Raw genomic sequence first — 15,724 nt, 5'->3', positions numbered from 1 at the left:
AGTACTGATGACAAAAAATTAGGGGGTTATGCATGTCCCTTTCAGCAATGCTCTGAGAGGGAAAACCATACCAAAGCCAGCTAAAGAAAATTTGCTAACCCAATAAGACAATAGTTATAAAGACAAAACAAAACCAAAACAAACAAAAAGCCCCACTTCACTATTTCCTATTGGTACTAGAAAATGTTTACACTTCAAAAGAAAGGTGAACACAAGAAGACATTTTAGTTATAAAACATCTGATTTTAGAAAGTGTCTCCCTCAGGATCCGACAGATTGGCAATAACAAAAAGTGAAAAAATAGTTCTAGTCACTAATTGTTTTTCAGCTTTTAAATTCCCCATCCCTTTTTGTTTATTTAGCCTATGCATTGGTAGATAATTAGAACAAGTTTAAATGGCAATTAACAACTGTCTGTAGTGAATGCTTGAAACATTATAAGTATCAGGTGCTGTTTGTGAGACCTTATTGCCTGTGACCATAAGGCTTATGGGACTGAAATTTTGTCTTTAATTTTAATTTTGTAGCCTGGCCACAACATCAGCCAATTAATTTAAGCTCATAAAAGTTAAAACCTCTTTAAGGCCTTGGTTAGAGTTATTTGGGGAAATCTCACTAAAACCACCCTTCTATTGCTGCAATCAAACCTGCTACACCAATTTACATCTTAGACTAGTTTTTTCCCTAGGCAGAAGTTAATCTAAAAAATATCATATTCTTACTCCCTGGCCTAAGTCTTTTTCAAACACTTTTGTTCACAGAGAAAAGAAATATATTGTTGTGAAAAAAGAAGAAATTTGCAACAGTAAATATCAGTGTTTATGTGTTCAAGAAATTGTTCTTGTCTCTGACAAGGAGGATGACAATTTGGAATGCAGTTGGACGGGTATGGATGATTCAGTAATTAAAAGGAGTGTGATTATACCAGAAGCTACTCATGCTGCCATTTGTGACAAAAATAATTGGCTGAGGAAAAGAATGTTTTGGCATAAAAGAGCTCTTTGCAATATATGTGATTTTTTTTTTTTCTAGGAATTCATAGCTGGCTACACAAATAAAGGTTCAAAAATCTGAGATGAGTGGAAAATATGAAGAACCATAGAGATAGCTTCTGAGCATATGTCTGTGCCTGTTCCTGTTGATAAATTTTTCATGCTGTTACAGACGGAGGGGAGCATCTGCTAAGCACACAAGAAGCAAAAAAAAAAAAAAAGGCTGGTGTTGACAAGTTCACCCAAGACAAGTAAGGATAAGTTATTACTTTAACAATATAGCCCTGGATGTGGGGCAGGGCAGAATTACATCACCTGAAGAAGAGCATGTGCAAGATTTTACTTCTCAAAGCACAACCCCTAAAGGCATTTCTCTGTGGGTTTGAAGGTTGGTACAGAGTTTCCCTTGTGACTTGGTGGTCCAGCTTCCTTGGAATGTGTAGGTCTGGGTGAGTTGTGTCCCAGGTTTCCCCAGAGAAAGTGCAGTGATTCTTTTTCTGAGTTGTTGTAGTGGAAAATCTGTGAAACAAATGGAAGCTGCTGCTTTACCCAGGCACAGCAGGTCCACAGATAGCAGAAGATTATATGGAAATTTGGCAGTCTACTCATAACTTTTTATTTGTACAAATGCTGCAGATAGAGGTCCAGATTTTCAGCTATGTCAGTCTACACATTTATATATCTCCATTCATCATTATGGTCTCGCGCTCAGTGGAGATTGTCTTGATATTTTTGTTTTAATTTCCAGGGGTTAATGTATTGTTTGAAGCCAGATCTGATGTGTCCTACTGGTTTTTCTTCTTTTGCTGCTTACCCTTCAGTTGATTTTCCAGCTGAACAATAAGCTGAAACAAGAAGACCTGAATTGCAAGTGGGTTTGAGTAGCCTGCAAATGTGAATAACAGCTGGTCTGCAATTGAAGAGAGTTTGAGCTTGTCCACAGACATCTAGTTTTACTTTTCTCACTCAGACTGGTTGTCATGTGATCCAAACACAAGTGGTTTAAAAAAAGAAATAAGAAAAATTAAATGGAATATTTTCTTGAAAATCTTTAGGAACTGAAGTGACATGACTGCCAAGAAAGCCTTATTAAATAGCCATTAAACATTTTAAAAAAAGATGTTCTTTTAAGAGTCTTGGCCTCAGTCAGCTCTGTGGACTTGGCATACATTCTAAAAATTCTGGATTTCTTTTAGTTTTTTTTGTTTTGCTCCATAATCGCTGCTGGACTTCAGAGACACAGACCTATGTGCTTGCTCAAGAATAAGTACCTCCAACTTGTATCCAAAGAGTTACTGAAAGATTTGTGTCTGGTTTGGCAATTTTATGCTCTTTGGTAAATGCCATAAAATGCAATTCTTCTCTACCACACCTTCATCATAAAAACCTGACTTCTTATTTGGTGATATGTTGCAACAGAGAGCCTTGTAACATTACCAGTAGGAGTCAGTGAGATATTGAGGTCATCCCTCACTGTAAATTATTAGACTGTTTTAATGGTCAAATATTTATCAGTACAGCATTTACAGTCTAGTGAGGGACTGAAGGTTTTCTGTGCATCCTCTGCTTTAGTCATTTTTTTTTAATAAGGAGAAACTTAAATCTCAAGTTTATCAGCACAAAACCTGATGGTAAGCACCTCCAAAGAAGTCTTTTTCCATCACTACACTTAGTATGCTTACAAAAATATACTTTGAAAGTTCTTCACTTGGGAAACTAACAGATCAGCTTGGGTAACCTTGCTGTGGAGGTTTATTACTGTCCACTTCATGCTTATGTCAGAAACTATTAAATGATGCTTATTTTTTTGGCTGAAGTGGTTTATGTCACTTCATGTTTTTCCCAACTCCTCACTTGACAATAGGATGATAAACTCTGGTAAGTGGCAGAACAAACAGCTAGGGTCTTACACATCTTAAACTGCCGCAGTGTATAAAATTCTCCAGGCTTGCAAAAATTATATATTTGTCTTCCACAAAGCCACCCTCATCTGCTGTACAAAGAGGAGTAACAAGTTGAGCTTTTTAGCTTGAAGAGAGCTGCTGTGAGTTTGGTTTGTTTTGGTTCAGGAAACGGAGAAACCAGTGAAGTACCAGACCTGCCTGAACAGCAGCAGTACTTGCTAGTGTGACACAGAAGTTTAGGTCAGGATCTCGCACACGTGGAACAGTAGAAGCAGGAAATCCTCCCTAAAACATGATGGATTTCTGGTGGCTGAATGAAACCAGCTCTCTGTGTAACCTAAGCTTTCCTAACTCTATGAATTGCTATAAAACTGTATTCCAAAAAATGTATTGCAATTGCACATGGGCATGGCTCCACAGTAAGTCTTTTTTTTCCCTCATTAAGAATTCTGATCCAGAAGCAGGAACTGGCTTCATTTGGCTCTGAGGGAGTTTTTCCCACCACTGTTTATTCTGTTATCCCATGATCCCAGCTACCCTGAAAGACAGAGCATAGTGTGATTTATCAAAACAAAACAGCATAGATTTCAGTTTTCCAGGCTTAAGTTTGTTGCAGTTCAGTAGCTGGTACTTCAGATGTGATTGAAGCAGAGGTGGGCAGACCATTACAATTGGGAAAGAGTAAGATGCTCTCTGCAGCACAAGTAAACTCAGGGCAAAATGCTGAACTCAGTTGAAAGTTTACCGCCTTCATTCTGTTGTTATGCTCCACAGGGTTTGATTAGCTCCATAGAGAAAAATTTAAATTGTTATTGCTTTGTATCCCCAGAGTTACTGTTTACACAGCAAAACAAAGGTGCGATTGCAGCATGAACTAAAGCATAAGCCCTCTGGGCATGAAGGTTACTACATGGCATTTGCAGTCAGTGCTAACATCTATTCCAGCACGTCCTCATTGTTATCATTACTACTGTGAGCTGTTTTGATTGGTTTTGGTCTCTCTGTTGGTGCTGGAGTTGCCCAATATGGCAAAACAGAGGCATTTTCTTGCTTAGACCTGTCCTAAGGAAATTTAATCTGGACCAGACAGCATCACTGTGTGGGTTTCATCTCACCTAATTTTAGCTCTTTAATAGTTAGGCAGCAAGTTGAACAAGTTAACTAATAGTCACTGGAGAGGGATGCCCATCTCCAGAGAATGACTTGTCCCAGCCTGTGTCTATGGTGAATCATTTTTTATAGGCATCTGTCTCTCCCTGTTGATTGTTAAGGACTCTAGATGACTAACTTAGATGATGACTGTAATTTTTCAGTAGCAGAGGTTTTGTAAGATGAATTGCTCACAGTAATTTATATCCAGGCAAGACATGGTTCCCATCTCAAGATACACAGCATGTAGGCAATGCTTGACATGCAGTGTCTACAGAAATGGCTACAGGAGCTGTGAACACAAAGAGTGTGATATGCTCTTTATGCCTTCTTTAACCTGCCTAGAGAACAGGGCTCATCTTATGTTTTCATTCTCCTTTTTTGTATAATCAGCCTTAAGCTGCCTGTTTCCCAATGGGTCTTTATGAACCACACACAAAAGGGAATATCTCTGCTCTTCATTCATTCTTATACAGTGCTCTGCAAGCCACAGAGAGAGGCTTAAACACACATTCAAGTCATCAAGAATTAAAGTTTGGGGCCTAGTCCATCTTGGCATAAGAGCTGCAAATAAGAAGAGGACAGTTCTTGCCCCAGGGACTTAAAGGGATTTGACAATAGATAGCTAAAGTACTCTGGATATGACTAAGGTATGAAATGGACCAGTCCTAGTGAGCAGATTCACACCAGGCCCATACTTAATTTTATTTGACTAATGCCAGGCTGGCTCAATTATGTTGACTCACAGTGTTTTCTTGTAGCATGAACAGAAAGAACCAACCTAATGTTTAGAAATGTCTGACTTCTCCAGACTTGTTAGAAATGTAGCTTATTTCTGTTCTGAGGAGATGGGAAAAACAAAAAATAGCCCTCCAACTTGGCATGTAATGCTGCTATTCAGTAACAAGCAATAATTTCCCCATTGCTTCAACAATCTTTTGTCATGCCTTTTTTTTTTTTCTTTCTTCCAGCTAGCTCAGATGCTTAACATGGGAAAGCTGAATTTTTTGTACACTCTGAGTTCTTTTATGAAAACTTTCTGATACATGAAAGGATTTAGTTTCACAACACCAATTTTGTAGGTAGCTAACAAAGATGTCTTTTTTCTCTGCTTTTTCTTGGAATTGTTTCTTAGAAAAAAAATCACGGAAGTGGGTTGATTTTTACATAAAAGCTGCTACTTGTAGGAGACCTTTACATGGTTAACAATTTAAAAGAAATATTGCAACTTTTGACACACTACACAGAGAATGCCCTTCACATGAAAATCACTGTACCATTCAAATGCCATATAGTCTTCTTATCATGATAATCTCCTGCATAAAACTGAACAGTCATAAAAATAATAATTTAAGCAAAAAGTTGCTATTTCATCTGGCAGTACAGTTATTGTAATAATAACATGTCTGAGATATGAGTGACTTTAAGAAAGGAGGAGTCAAAAAAAAACCAACCAACTTTAAAGCAGCCAGCATCTGTTTCCAGTAAGCTACTAAATCACATCTTATTTGAGACCAAGGTACATGTTTAAATTTCCACCTAACTTCTAATCCAGTGGCTTTAAGATAAGCTAGTATCTGCTGCTAAACTGGATCTGCTCTTGGATAAGGTTCCAGCAATCCTTTTTTCTTAATCGTGCCAAGCCACTTGGCAAACTGTGTCCATACAGACCCAGGGCACAGAAGTCTCTCTCCTGCTTCAGGTTCGTGTATCTTTTCGTCTTTCTCCTTGTGTTGGTGACACAAGATCTCTGGATAAAATAATCTGTTTTAAAGCATGCATTATCATTGCAGCACTATAATATTGCTAATATTAGTAGAATAACAGCATACTTTAAAATGATTAATATTCAAGCACACTATTAAATACCATGCAAGAGTACACACCCAGAGGGTGGGTATTCGTCATACCTAACTTTATACACTTTTTATTGGACGTTTAGTTCAGTGCTTAGTCTGTCTTTGTAGTGACGTGTGAGAGACACTTCTAAAGGTTAACTTTAGGTGAAGCGTCTTGATTTCTAGAGGTACCTTTGTGTCTCCATCAACTATCCAAGAAGTCTGTATTGTTTCATGCTTTAACCAGGATGAATCTAAGTTAAAATGCATTTTCAGCTTGCACTTTCGAGTCCCCTAATTTGTGAATGCCAGGCTTCACAACCCCAATGAGATCTTTTTTTTTTAGACTGTATTTTCAGATATCAGTTACACATTAAAAAAACCACAAACAAATGTGGATGGGTCAGTCATGTGTAATATATGTTGTTACAGCTTTCCATGATGAGTTTTCCCCCACATGCTCATTCCTTCAACAGCCTCCATGCCTCTGATCTCCAACAGCCTAATCCCATTCCACTGCTAACCATGGTTTCTCCCTATATCTCTCTCCCCATGGCAAACAGTCCCTGACAAACCTTAGGGATGATGCTGGACATGTGCCTTTTCAGGAGGCTGAAATGTTCAGCTGCTGTTTATACCTCCTGAAAAGGCTCATGTCCAGCGTCTTCCCTAAGGTTTGTCAGGGACTGTTCATCATAACAGTTAACTTGTTACTTTGAGCTCCTTTTTCCTTATACCCCATAACCTTCTCCCCCTTCCCTATTCACCGCAGCATCCATCAGTTCTCGTCTGCATCCCTCCAGTCCTTCAATGTCAGGATACTTATGCTGAGAGGTGGGAATTTGTTACCGCTCTTAAGAGAGAGAAAGCATGGCAACCAGAACAGTAGAGCAGCTGAATTTTGGGCTTTATATGGGAAAACAGAGATGGGTTTCTTTTGTGTAGCGATTGCTGTAGAGTATTGCAAATGTCTGTATTTACAAAATGCTTCAAAGTTTGGAATTCGTTTACCTATTCCTCAAGCTTGAATTTCTTTTATCCCCAAGTTTTAATTAAGTTGAGGATACATCTCATAACTTTCCCAATCCTGGAGTGAAGGGTTGTAAATATGTGCAGTTTGTGTTTTGTCCCGATCTAACCAAATATATTAATTTAACCCTAAGCAGTTTGAGAAGCTAGTAACACAATTTTAGTTTGGGATACTGAGAAAGGCTTCCAAGCATTAGATAAATGTATATCTTCTCTGTTATTAAGTGATACCTAAATAACTACCTCTAAGTACAAGTAAGCAGACTATTTGTACGAGAACAAAATGTCAGAGTGCAGTGCAACGACTATCTGCAGAAACACAAAGAGGTGAAGGAGAAGATTTGAGGACTTGTGCCTGAATCCTTGATATCAATGCATACCTTTAACACCCATCTAAGAAATATAAAGTTTCTAAATCAGGATAATTCTACCAAACTTTTTTATAGTTAAGACCTTCAATTTTTAGATGAAAACCCTGGCTTCCCCACCTGGTGGGAAGAGAAAAAAGCTTGCATAGCTTTTATTCTCTTTGAAGTATAAACTTCACAGGTCAAATAAGGATTTTGTCCTCTTTCAGTTTAGGTGCATGCAAACACAAACAGTGGCAGATGGACAACAACATAATTCCATTGTATTTGTACATTGTGCTTATAAACATGATCAAACTTATCCAGAAAGTTTTCTTAAACAGGGAATCTCCCTACTGAGCAGTAGATTTCCCTGACCCCTCAAATAACTCTATATTGAAGCAAATAAACTTTAACTATAAAACTTTCCAAACACAATATTTTGATTTATATTTCTCTTTGCCTTCCTGGTGGTACAGAGAAGATCTATACAGTCCGGATGAAGTCCCACTCAGGGGCTTGGTCGAGCCACTATAAAACTGCTGCCAAAATATCCGGTCATTTATTTAACTTAAAACATGCTAGAAAAGTTGACTGCTGAGCACCAAGAGGCCCAAAATATTCCTACTCAATGGATCATGGATTTCCCTGTGTCACATATCTTACCATTTTAGTGCAGTACCATATGTTCCCATACAATTTTGTAATGTGCCCCATATGTTTGCTTTCCTTGATGAAAACCAAGGAGGCAGCAAATTATCTGCAGCACTGACACACAAATTGTGATTCTTTTTTAGTTCTGAGCTTAAGCTGATTTATTTTACTTTTTATATTTGGCCAGGTAAGTGCTCTGCAGTGGATGGCCATATTACATGAAAAATTGTGAAAAATTGTTCAGTGAATGAGTGTGCATGAATGTTCCTAACTAACAAGCATCACAACATAATCTATTTCATTTTTAAACTGTGGATGGTATTTACAAAAAAATATAATATAAAACTTCTATAACTGTTCAGCTCCATTCTGCAAAACATTAAGAGAAAACAAACTGAGGATCTGGTTTGTCCTGGTGAGCAGAGCTATGTCAGAGGTGAATTTGGCCAAAACAGAGATCTGCCTCTCAGCTGTGAACGTGGAAATAAATTTGAGTGTTTATTGACAAAACTCTGACAAGGTTTGAGATGAAAAGGACAAACTGAATGCAGCGAGGAAGGGTTAAGACTTACTCAAGCCACAACTTTCTCCGCCTCTGTGTGTATGCATGTGCCTGAGTGTTTGTATGTGAAAATAACTATGAAGCTCTAGTCTTAAGTGGGGTTTCTGATAGCCCAATGTCTTAAACTTAATGTGGCCCAACTAACTAACTACACATGGATCAGTGACATGATGTGACATTCTTTCTTTTGAAACAGAAAAGATTGACTAAAGATCAAGATGATTTGTTTAAGTCTTATGTTGTGTTGCAGAATGTTTTATTGACTGTTGTGACTTTTTTTTTTTTTTTTCTTTTAATTGCATACAGGATGCTTCTTATTGTTTAAACAGCTACTAGCATTTTTTTTTTTTATAATTACAAATAATGGTACAGATCTTCTACTAAGGGATGTTTGGAAAAACTAACCTATGCAATATAAATACGTGAACTCCAGCCATATTTCATGCTTATGTGGACACTTGTTCTGGTAATGAAAATGTCATTCATTCAGTTTAACTTAAGTAGCTTCCAAAATAAATTAAAAGAAATTGCATTAAAGCCACCAGTTCACCAGTAGGAGATCCACAAAGAGACCTAAGGCAGATCAGCAAGTCCACATAGAAAGCCAAGTCAGCATAATTTTTATGATGTCTGGAATTTACAGTCACAGCAACAGCAAGTATAGTCCCAGCAGATCTAAATCTTTCCCTTTCTATGTCCTGAAAATCAGGTAAAATAAGAGTTAACAAGAAAGTCTTAATCCAGCTGATAACTTGGATGTTTTTGAAAGCTTTTTTGCTATGCATCTTCCAAACACTGTACTCTTTTGTCTCAAGCACTGCAGGCAAAAGAAGATGGAATTAAACTGAATATTCACAGCATTTTTGGAGCTAATGCGCAATGTAAATTCTACTTTGCAGGTTTTTGTTTGTTTTGTTTGTTTATTTGTTTGTTTTTAACGTATTTGAGCAGTTAATGAACGGTTCCAGACTGAGCTCCTTCTTGTGCAGTTTAGCAGGATGTATGGATGCTATGGTGAGGACTTCCCCTGAGGCCCATTACTTCCTGATCTCTCCTATCAGATCAGATTTATGATATGGATAAAGAAGAGTCTGGGTCCATTTGAGGTTTACTGCTGATTAACCATTAAAACTGCTAAAGTAATTTCTAGCAACAGAGAACATTATATTGGAGATCGGGATTATGCAGGACCTTTGTATCTCGGGGAAGTGTTTATACTTTTTAAGGTCTACCAGCTTTATGGTTTACTGTACTTCAGAGCAAAGACCTTCTCTGGCTCCAGCAGGATTTTCATAGTTTAAATATGTGCCTGAAAATACTAGAAATGCATCAAACATTTTGTGAAGACATGTTAATCCAAAAGTAAAAGAAATCAAAAGATACAGCTGAATCCTTTCTGCTTTAAACTCAGCAGTCCTTGGAGGCTGTGTGTCAAGCTCAATGGAGGCAAGGTTAATGGACAGAATGGAGTTATACCACAATTTATTCTCTGTGTTCATTTTATACTCCCTTCGAAAGGGCACAACGACCATTTATTATTAGTCCAGAAATGGGAAATTGCACTTTTTGCTATTGTAAGGGAGGATTTGTTTCTGCTGTTGTTCTTTGGGTTTTAGCTTCAACTCCTTTCACTAATTTAGCTTCATTCATCTTTCACAGATTTATGTTTTTAATGTCTTTGTGTGGTTTTGATATCACCCACGTACACTCTTTATACTGCGTTCAGGGTTTAAAACAAAAATCTGGGAAACGATCTCATGTTTCTGCACTGACAGAGCCTTAATTTTAGACCATTACTATTATGAAATGAAGTCTGCATACATCATAGTCTATTTTGAATAGTTTGCCATTTATATGCTCTTTCATGGTGTATATCAAAGTATGCGATCTAAACCTTGGGTGGGGTGAGCACCTTGGAGTCAGATGAGCACTGAAATACCTAAGTGCTTTGAGTGTTCAGAACCAAACTATTCCAGTCTATTTCTGCTTTAGTTTGGCCTGGAAATACTGCAATACCAGCACTGGAAACAATAGTTCCTTACTCCATCTTGCCAGTGGGAACGCACTTGTCAAAACTGGTCCTGGCCAGGCCTAGATCATTCTCCAGCACTGTAAATGAAATTAGAGAAAATGTACATCAAAAGTAATAAAAAAGCTGTGGGAAGCCCTCTGAAGATGATGTGGATTTTTACTATCAGTGGGCAAGTTTCCGAAAGCAGTCAAGTGACTTCAAAATGTAATAATTAAGGTGATTTTGAAAAAGTTACCCAGTATCAGGAAAGTTACAATCCTGTTGTTTCTTAGTATTGTGTTTTTCACATGTTGCTGGGGAAAACATAAAACAATAAATAGAAAGCTAAAAATCAGTTAAAACTAAAAATTATCTGGCTCAGGTTAAGTTCTAGTTTTTGACAACTATTCGGTCTACTAAAATCAAGCCGCCTAGTTTTATTTGAAAATTGGATAACACTACTGTTAGTCTTCAAAATAAGGTAAGAAATGGGTGAATGGCTGATAAATCAATGGATCATTCCCACTTGATTCAGGTTTCTTCTGGTACTGCATGAGTTAGGGCTATGGGTGTTCTTTTCACTGAACAAGTCTGGAATGGTTGGTCCCATCAGGCAGAGATTCTAATTATGATTAGTATAATTTCAATGAGATATTACATCAAGAGATTTTCTAATAGGTATAAAGGCAAGAGTCAAAGCCCATGTCCTCAAAATAAAGGTGCGTGAGAATAACAGAAATTGTACCATTACCCCAGTTTTAGTGTTTAGTCTTCCACTAGTTTATACCCCACCATATAAAGGCAACTCAAAATTAATGCTGGTTTTATTGTAACTGTGATGGTTCAGAAGCTGTTTCACAGGCATTTCAGCAACCTATGGTAGAGAGGCTGAACATATATGTATGTACTCAAGGATAGGGACTATTCTATCCATATTTAATCTATGTTATAATACATGGTAAGCTTGCTTCCCGCTATCCTCTGACATCCTCTTGTTGTGATAACTTGGCTATAAGAAGATGTCTGGGGATTTCTCTATACTTGAGAAGAGTTGGTTGGGAAAGCTGTAATACAATAACTATGCCAAAAAGTGTCCTTAGAGGGGACATTCCTTAGGCCTGGAGGAGATCTTTTGTTAGCATCCTCGAAGAGAATTATCTATAATAACAGAAAGTCCCCTTGCTGCAACAGTAACAATGGTTTACTGTTTTTCTGCAGACACAGTTATATCACACAAGGACTATGACTTTTTTTGTGTTCATAGCTGATTCATTTATACCTGACATATGTTTCAAATCTGTTAATTCTGTCACCAAAATCTTACTTTCTTGTCTTTTCAATCATGTCTTTGCTTGAACTTGTATTCTTTAGTGGACAGTTTATCCCAGTGCCACATGTCACTGTGGGAATGAAGAGCACGAGACTCTGCAAATGCCAATAACACAAAGAGTCATGAAGATAATCACAGTATCCTTGTGCTTGAGGGAAGCACCACTTCAAAAGTAGCACAACTCAGTGTTGTCTTTTCCCTCTTTTATGGTAAGACCTACTACTATATGCACTATAATTATGTAAGTATTTAGAGGTTTTTTCATCTTTCTACTGCTATTTGGGTAAGAATCTATCCCAATGCAGCAGATCTTGCATGTAATCAGAAAGGAACTGAGATATAGGGTTATTCTGTCATTTCGGGGATCAAATAATAGGCTCACAACATGGTTTTTAACCTGTTTCCTTTCAAGCATAAGATCTACAATGATGGAACTTTAGTTCATCTGCTGACCATAAACAATAGGATAATTAATTAAATACTTCAGCTTTGAAATTGGATCCTTATGATTTAAAGAATTATGAGTTGGATTATAATCACTCTTTGAACCATTTAATGGACTTGGATGTAACTACTGCCTCATAAGCCATGGAGCATGTAATTACTGAGTTTTTATTATATAGCTTTTGTCACATAACTACAGAAAGATTGCTCAGGGACACATGCTTCATAAAACTGAATGAAACTAAATATTTATTTTCATTTTCTTATGTATTTTTATTGTTCGATATTTTCTCCATCAAACTGTTTGCAGGTTCTAAGGCAGGAGAATTGTTTAAGTGCACTTGGAAAGGATATTTCTTTGCAGGTTACATGAAAAAGAGCTTACAACAATGGCTCCATTTATTTCTAGACTAGGCAAAAGAGAAAGCACACGATAAGGTTTGTATTAGTAAAACTATAAATTCCACAAGTGAAATTAACTTTATCTCTTAGGTATTTCACCTGAAGGCCTGAGACTTTTTTTGTATGTGCAAATTCCCCCACATTCTGCAATTATCTTCTCTTGCAACAAACTAAAACCAGGTCTGATTTCTCATTAGCACTATGTTTTTTTCCACCAGTCTGGTGCAGGGAAAAGTCTTAATAGAAAATGCAAATGTGGTGGTTGATATAACTTATATCCACTTAAACAGCTCTTAGCACAACCAGTATGACATAAAGCATTCAACGTTAATGAGTTTCAGGCCAGGCACAGACAGAGATTCCAGTAGTTATCACTGCCTTAATTGGACATTCTTCTTGATTCTACGTGCCTCTCCCCAGGGGTGTAGGAACTAAGGCCAAGTTTATTCTCAGATCGCTTTACTTGTAGGCTGGCTGGTAGGTAAGGCATTCTTCGTGTGGGCGCAGTTAGCCTGGCATTGTTGTGCCACAGAAACACACTCTCCCCTGAAAAAAGACACAGAGTTTGCTGGCATAACTGTCTGAATATGAGGAGTTTCTGTCAGCGCAGCTGTGCCAGCCAGGGATCAAACCAACACACCTGTGGCAAAAAGTCAATTGGGAAGACAGAGCTTGGGAAGGGTGTAATTTGGTCCCTATGCTGGGAACAATGCACAGCACTCACTCCCTGGGAAGAGGAATTAAACGTATGCAGTATTATTTCAGATCATTCCCTGTTCTTTTTCCATATATAACACCTCTCCTAAATGACTCCTCATTGTAATAAAATAAATGTATTGTATTTTATCTGATGTTTTCTCTCCTGTTCTCAGCCACCTCCCTATCTTGTATTCTTTCATCTGTGTGACTCATCTTCTTTCCTTTAAAAAAGCAAGTATGTCAGGGCATTCAAGATATAGTGGAGAGAGTAAGAAGCTAGTGAATTTATTTGATCTTTCTTCCAGTATTTATGTTGAGTGAAGAAAAAAAAAAACCGAAAAAAAAATGGAGTGAGCAATTGTTTGTTAAAAGGAAAAATTCTGGATGAAACATCTCCCATTCCTTAAATGGAATCAGAATGGAGACTTTTGGAAACTTGGGAAAATTAGGTTTACAGTGCCATTATGCCCTCATTTTCTAGCGGGATTTCAGATACATTTGCTGAATTTGATTATGAAAAAACTTGTATTGATGCAATAAGCTACCTAGGAACCTCAGCCACAGTTCAGAGCACATTGTGAGGCTCACAGAGACCAAACGGAAAAATATTTTGTAACCTACGTACTTTATAAAATGAATGGAAAATCAGAGACAATACAGATAAAAACAGAGCAGAACACAAGGCAACTGGTGATCAGCACTTTTTACAGTTTCAAAAAGAAATAGGTGAACCTGCCTTGTGAGAGGAGATTGAAAGGAGAAAGGCTTGTTTTACCCAGCAAAGTCAAGGTTGATTGTACTATTCATAAATACGTTTTGGAGATGGGAAAATGTCAGAGAAAGAGAAGAACTGTTGAAATTTAAAGATACTTAGAAGCAAAATGCACACAATTTCATACTAAAAAATAGTTAGCTAGAAGAAGGCTTTTATCTCTTAGAAGCACAGAAATGGCCTTCCAACCTGAGAGGTAAGAGGAAAGAAATTAAATACTTCAAGATGGAGTAAGAGGCATTTACAGCAGGACAGAGAGGATCCCAGAGTTTGTGTTGACAATTTGGCATTGGAGACTCTGGCTTTTCAACTTGCTGATACCTGCAAAAGGGGCTGGAGGAAGACTTGATTGCTGTTTGTTGACCTTGTCTGTTTGCACTTCCATTCATATTATATTTTATTAACTCTGTGCTTCAGGGCCTCTGCCATGTAAGTGCAAGAACGAGGAAGAATGTCCTCCTTTTCCCCCCTTCAGTGCAAAACATGGCTTCTGGGAAAGATAAGGTTTCACTTCTCATATGTCAGCGATCAGTGGGAAGTCCTTGAGAGACTTTGGTCATTTTGGCTCATGTGCCTTAATCATGTCCTCAAGGCTAAAACTAGGCATTATATTTCAGGGTTTGTACTGTATTTTCTGTTAAACCACTAATGGATTGGGCTTTGGATTTTGATGGAGGAATTGCCTTCATCGGTTCTATTTTCATCTGACAAACCCCCTGCCTATAACAGGGACCTCAGACACATTTCCTCCAATTTTGCCTGGTCTCTTCCTTTGGGACAGGGTAGTTTTGGCGGCCTTTTTTATGTGAACTTGTCTAATAATGTTCCAAATATTTCAGTGTATTTTGTGGTTTCTGCTATATGGGATCATGTAGTGCAGAGCTCTCTGGACTCTGTTGAATGTGAAGTAGTTGGCTGGCGGCAACTGCAAAGGATTTATCTTTTTAGGATCTGCAAAGAGACAGTGAAGTAACTCTTTGGGTTCTTTTTATCATGGGGGAAGGGAGGACAGGAGAAGGGCATGAAAATGCTTGTCTAAAAAAACCTGCATGTTAATGCTGTAGGCTGACTTCGCAGAGGCAATGTTTTGGTAATTAGAAAGCTTGAATCCTTGGCTTTCCAGGGCATTACCTTCAGTGGTCTGCAAGTACAAGAGAAACAGTTTTTGTGTGGTGGAGGAAGGGAATGATTGGGGAAAAGGATGTGAAGCACTGTATCTTCAAAGAGCACGCCATGGGGCAGGGCATGAGGCCATCCTTGGAGAGATTTGCTGTGAGAATGAGAATAAAGCATCCAGGCATGGGGAAAATCTGGATTTTTGCTCCCAGAGCTCAGAAAACCGTAGGCACCTGTGTTCAGACCAGCAATCACTGCTGGCACTGACAGCAGAAAAGAATGATTTTCTGTCCATATATGGAAGCTGCATGATGTTTCCTTGAAATTATTTTATTGCTGCCCTTTGCAAAAGGTAGAATGGGTTTAATAATCACAGGAAGAACTACTAAATATTTCTGTGGCAAAATCCACAACACCTCCATTGACGCCGTATAAATTGAAGTATTTATCTGATGGACAGATGAAGGCAGATTGA

This window comes from Nesoenas mayeri, assembly GCF_963082525.1.
Source record: "Nesoenas mayeri genome assembly, chromosome: 3".
NCBI lineage: Eukaryota > Metazoa > Chordata > Aves > Columbiformes > Columbidae > Nesoenas > Nesoenas mayeri.
The sequence above is the reverse complement of the archived record's forward strand: the minus strand, read 5'-3'. Positions refer to the sequence as shown.